Here is a 6,000-nt window from a genome sequence, read left to right on the forward strand (position 1 = left end):
GTCTAAGGTTTGTAGGTGGGGTAAGTAGTCCACGCTAGGTATCCATAGGAGATGTGGCGAATCCACATGAATATGGAAGCACCCATAGGAGATGTGGCGAATCCACATGAATATGGGGTAGAAGCCTAGTGGGGGGCTACCCACTGAGGAAAAGAGGAAAAGAGGAAAAGAGGAAAAGAGGAAAAGATGAAAAGGATATGCATTGTAGGGTTTTAGCTCATGGTCGGGTACAGGAAGTTAAAGAAGTCATAGGATCGAGTCGAACTGGTAAGATGAGTCGGTTAAGTCTAGGGATGGCGTGTGTGGCAATGAGTGAGATCATTGTATTGATTGATTACTAGGTTGTTAGAAATGAATGGAAGTGTGTGTAGAAATTACAGATGGTGATAGGAAATGATAAAATGCATTAACTGATTGTAGTGGCTAGTCAGTCCTAGTTCCCGCATAGAGTAGTATAGAGTGTCATGCGGGCAGGCTGGTCTAGAGTCACTTCACTGAGTAACTTGTTGCTCACCCCCTCCATTTCCATTTTTCCCTGTGCGCAGGACTGTAAGTAGAAGTATATGGATGTGGGTGTGACGGTATTTCAAAGAAGGTTATGCGCTCGTCTCTCGGGACCAGTAACGGGACACGTAGGGTTGTCTAAATGAGTAGACACGTGTCCATAACGCCCCTTCGATAACCCCGGTCGGACGCCGGGGGATCGGGCTGTTACAATTGGTATCAGAGCGGGTTAAGATCCCTTAGTTCTGTCCTAAGGGATCAGCATTTCCGACGTTTAAAAAAAAAAAAAAAAAAAAAAAAAAACTTGTTTTCATTAAAAGAAAAGAGTTTGTGAAAGTTTTGATTCTCCTAAAAGATCTGAAAACGATTTCAAAACCACCCACTATATTTATACTTTTAGTATGGTTCTGATCGGATGTCTACTTGAAAGATGTCTTCGACAATCAGTAACGACCAGAGAGACATGAATGTAAGAGAATACAATAAGGATGTAATCCCCCGAGGAGATTTGTCGGGCACCCTCTAAGGGAGAGAGAACTGATTCACCGCTTCCTGAAGGAAATAAAAACCGATTTGAAGAATAGTTGTGACGTGCAAGATTACTGGGATCATGAGCTAATCAAGATTACGTGCAGAGTTATAGTTTGGTTGTAAGAAGATCATAGGCTAACCAAGCATCACATACTCATAGCCCAAGGGGAACTTGCGACATCGCCATTACCACAAGGCGGTTTCGTTGTGACAAGAACGGAAGTGCGAGAAGAACCACACTAGGATATAATGGATGGGGACATACTACTAGTACAACCAGTAGGACTATGATAGGAGGTTCGTTCATCAAGGAAAACATGGTCAGACCGAAGGACTCAAGGATGAGGATATGTTCGGTGCGGAGTAGCTAAACACCAAGTCAGGACCTGCTGGGGTTGGAGTTTGGAATGATATGAAGTGACAGAATTTTGGGATGCGTATTTAGAGGTGTACCAGTGTTCGGGGATGTTGCAGTATGTTAGGGATAGTATCAGGGCTTAGCGAGAATCTATACGGAGGTCAAAGATTAATGAATAGGAAGAGAGCTAGGAAAGCAGACCGTGACCAAGCACATGGAGTTAATGTATTGTATTGGCATGTACTCATAATCCTCGATAGGAGAGGAGAGTAGTCCGTAATGGAATAAAGATTAGGATATGGATATAAGCTATCTTGATGTTGTAAGCTTAAGAGTTAAGTGTAAAGGAGAATGATTTGTATTTGGAAGTGAAAGCTCTAAGTATTGGATACCATTGCTGCAGTCGCCGGGTATGCAAACGCTTTTGAGCATTTTTTTAAGGACCCATGGAACTGAAATAGTGCATACACCATAGAGCGGAAATACAGAACATTGTCTAGTCAAAGGAACCATATCGGTTAGCACCATATAGTTCGTTGAGTTGTTGGAACCTACAGCAAGTGGCTTTGGAGTTCACTAAGAGCGATTTTGACATTACGGTATTGCCAGATTCTGATATCAAAGAAAAACATCCAGGAGACAACATTATGAGTTGGTAATGGACATTACCAGTTGTAGAAGTGTGTCTTTAGATCAACTGATGCGCAACATGTTCATGTGAAGTGGATGTACGATGCCGCAAGCGTATTAAGATAAGCACGCGATAGTGATGATCGAAGACACAATATTCTATTCCACCGAAGAGTGTGACGGTATTTGGGAGTAGCTTGTTAAGTTTCATGAGATGAAGTGCTCGCTAAGTTAATCAACGGAGATGTGGTTGGGTACCACGCAACGGTGAAGGAAGAGACCATGGGACAAGTTAATGGTCGCAATGGGCATTATAGTGGGCAGCAGACATATTTATCAGAATTCGAAGAGGAACTGCCATGGGTAAAGATAAAGAGGGTTTTAATGGAGCTTTGCAGTTGAGATTTGTTAGTTGAGAACAGTGGGGTGTAAGGCCGTATATGATTGATGCAAGAGTTGTATGTGTCAAATGGAAATGGAACATGATAACAATATATTTTTGTTGTTGGGTCGCCAAGGATATCGCAATCAACCTATGTGGTGTACATGTGTGTTGAGCTTAGAGAGGAAGTAGGTTAATGGAGCTGATATTAGTTGAATCCATGCAAGACATTAGCTACGAGTCGAGCAAATGGATATCCCCTATGAGAATTGTATGAACAACCATGTTGAATCCCTTATGTTGGACCAAAGTGGGGGAGATCAGAATCTCGAGCCTGAGATGATCCAGGAAACCGCTTAGCAGATATAATTGTTGATGATGAGCTGCTTTATGAAAGGATAGAAGAGGTACATGACCATTAGAGAATTACGTCGACAAGAGTGGTGGTGATATGGAAATGCATATGAGATGAAAGCAATCTAGGGATGAGAACGCGGTTGGAGAATCGATGGGGATTTAAGAAGACGTTGGATCTCCGTGAGGAATATGGAACCTGGCCTGTTGCATGAACCATTAGATTTCAAAGGACGAGTTGTTTACCCATTTGGGTTCGGGATGTTAAGTTGGATTACCGACACACAGAATTCGGGGACGAATTCCATTCAAGTGGGGGAGAATTGTAACGGCCCGGTTCATGGCCCAAAAATTCTCATAAAAGATTGGGCTTCTCTACGGCCCATTTGACAAAAACCTAGGGTTCCCTTCACCCTTTCCTATAAAAAGAGATGCAGCCCCTTCTTTTCTCTCATTTCTGAAACTTGAGCGAAGCTCTGCAGAGATTTAGAGAGACTAGGAAACCCTAGCCGTCAAGCTTTTCTTTTCCTCTTCTCTCTTCTTCTCTCACGCCTCTCTTTCTCTCTCTCTCCGTGATCTCTCTTCTCTCTCCTTGCCGCGAGCCCCCCAAGAGCAAGCCGAGCCGCCAGTGGTGGTGGTGGTGGACGTCCAAGGGGTGGTGGGGCGATCGTCCGAGTGTGGTGATGGTGGTGGCTGTGTGGTGTTGTGGTGGTGACCAGATCTCGTCTCTCTCTTGTTTACTTGTTCCAGATCTGTTCAGATCTCCTCTCCCTTGTCTCTTGTTCCCAGATCCGGATCCAGATCTAGGCTAAGGTGGAGTGTTTCGAACCCAACCTTCTTTCATGGTTCTGTATACTCCTATATGTTGGGGTTAGGCTTGATTAGACCCTGTTTGGGAGTTAGGTTGATAGTACATGGTATTGCTAGGATGATAGATGAATGGATCATGATGCATAAGAACCCTCATGTTGATAAATGGGACTTGATGAACTGAATTGAATTGTTGTGGTAATGGCTGATTGGTAGTTGATACTTGTATGTTGGTTGTGTTGTTCCATGCGTGGTTGTGATTGAAGTTAGGATGCTAGAGAGAAATAAATGCTAGGATGATAGATGAACAATGATTATAAAAGTTATTGGAATAGAACTTGAATGCGATGTGTATTGTGTGTGACACCGATAACGGGTGGCGTCTAGTGATTGAGTCCAAGTACAAGTAGAAATGAAAAGGGGAAGTAATTGGGAATGGAAAGGGTTAAGTGAGAGCGATAAGGAAGTGAAAGGATAAGTAAAAGTATGAAAGAATGTTGTTAAGGTTAAGCATGGGTGGGAAAGCATATAGAGAGTCTAAGGTTTGTAGGTGGGGTAAGTAGTCCACGCTAGGTATCCATAGGAGATGTGGCGAATCCACATGAATATGGAAGCACCCATAGGAGATGTGGCGAATCCACATGAATATGGGGTAGAAGCCTAGTGGGGGGCTACCCACTGAGGAAAAGAGGAAAAGAGGAAAAGAGGAAAAGAGGAAAAGATGAAAAGGATATGCATTGTAGGGTTTTAGCTCATGGTCGGGTACAGGAAGTTAAAGAAGTCATAGGATCGAGTCGAACTGGTAAGATGAGTCGGTTAAGTCTAGGGATGGCGTGTGTGGCAATGAGTGAGATCCTTGTATTGATTGATTACTAGGTTGTTAGAAATGAATGGAAGTGTGTGTAGAAATTACAGATGGTGATAGGAAATGATAAAATGCATTAACTGATTGTAGTGGCTAGTCAGTCCTAGTTCCCGCATAGAGTAGTATAGAGTGTCATGCGGGCAGGCTGGTCTAGAGTCACTTCACTGAGTAACTTGTTGCTCACCCCCTCCATTTCCATTTTTTCCTGTGCGCAGGACTGTAAGTAGAAGTATATGGATGTGGGTGTGACGGTATTTCAAAGAAGGTTATGCGCTCGTCTCTCGGGACCAGTAACGGGACACGTAGGGTTGTCTAAATGAGTAGACACGTGTCCATAACGCCCCTTCGATAACCCCGGTCGGACGCCGGGGGATCGGGCTGTTACAATAATTTACACTTTTCACAATCCACGTCAGTTTCATTTTCCACCTATTCATGCAACATTTATATAATTTTTATCTACAATAACACTTTATCCCACTATTTTACATACTTATATATTTTTATATACTAAAAATATTAAAATTTAATTCAATTAAAATTTCTAATAATTACAAAACTTTTTAAAACAAAATATCTATTTTTATATTTTTAAATAGTGAACAAATATTAAAATAATTATTCTTGAAATATGTTTTATAAAAATATTATTTTTTGGTGTCCAAATAAAATAAAATGAATCTCTATTTATAGAGATTTTAAAATAATAAATCTATTCTATTAAATTAGGAACATGTGACCTACTGATATAGGTTTAGTCCAATTATTTACAGCCCATATATCTATACTATTATTTGCAATGTGATTTTTCCCACGAAGCTCTCACGTTAAAAGTAAGAGCGGTTAATATCGTTTATACCTTTAATTAATTAAATATATAAATTAGTTAAAATAAAAATGAATTTATTTTTATAATATAAATGATTAATATTAATAATAATAAGAATTATCCAAAGTCTAAAATATATTTTTAAATAAAAGATAATTATTTTAAAATAAACGATTATTCCTATATATATAAGATAAGATAAGATAAAGATAAGTGATTTCTAGGATTTATCTAATAATGTTGAATATAGTATACAAAAAATGTTCAAAAAATTATAATTAGTAAGAATTTTCAAAAAAAGAATTATCATTATAATAGTTTATTTAGTAATGTATGTAGTTTCTTTAGTAATGTATGTATTAATAAGTAATTATAAAATGCTTATGCCCGCAAGTGCGGGAGAAACACCTAGTTTAATATATATACTTATCATGATATTTAGAAACTTTAATTAATAAACAGATATTAAAAGTTAATATGAACAATATCTACCGATAATATTATCATAACTATGTTTATCTTATATTTAGTTTATGATATGAATGACTAATATTATAGTCAATTTCTCCTCTAATAAAACATATCATTCTTAATTAATATTAAAAAAATGTATTTGAAGGTGCATGATTAAAAGTATTTACCTATATGGGTGTGAAGTGATGACGCTTCAACAAGCTGAGACTTGGCTTTGCATACATTCATGAATGGATTGCACACATAGTTTATAATAGTGTTGA

Source organism: Brassica napus, chromosome A2 (genome assembly GCF_020379485.1).
Source record: "Brassica napus cultivar Da-Ae chromosome A2, Da-Ae, whole genome shotgun sequence".
Taxonomy (NCBI): Eukaryota; Viridiplantae; Streptophyta; class Magnoliopsida; order Brassicales; family Brassicaceae; genus Brassica; species Brassica napus.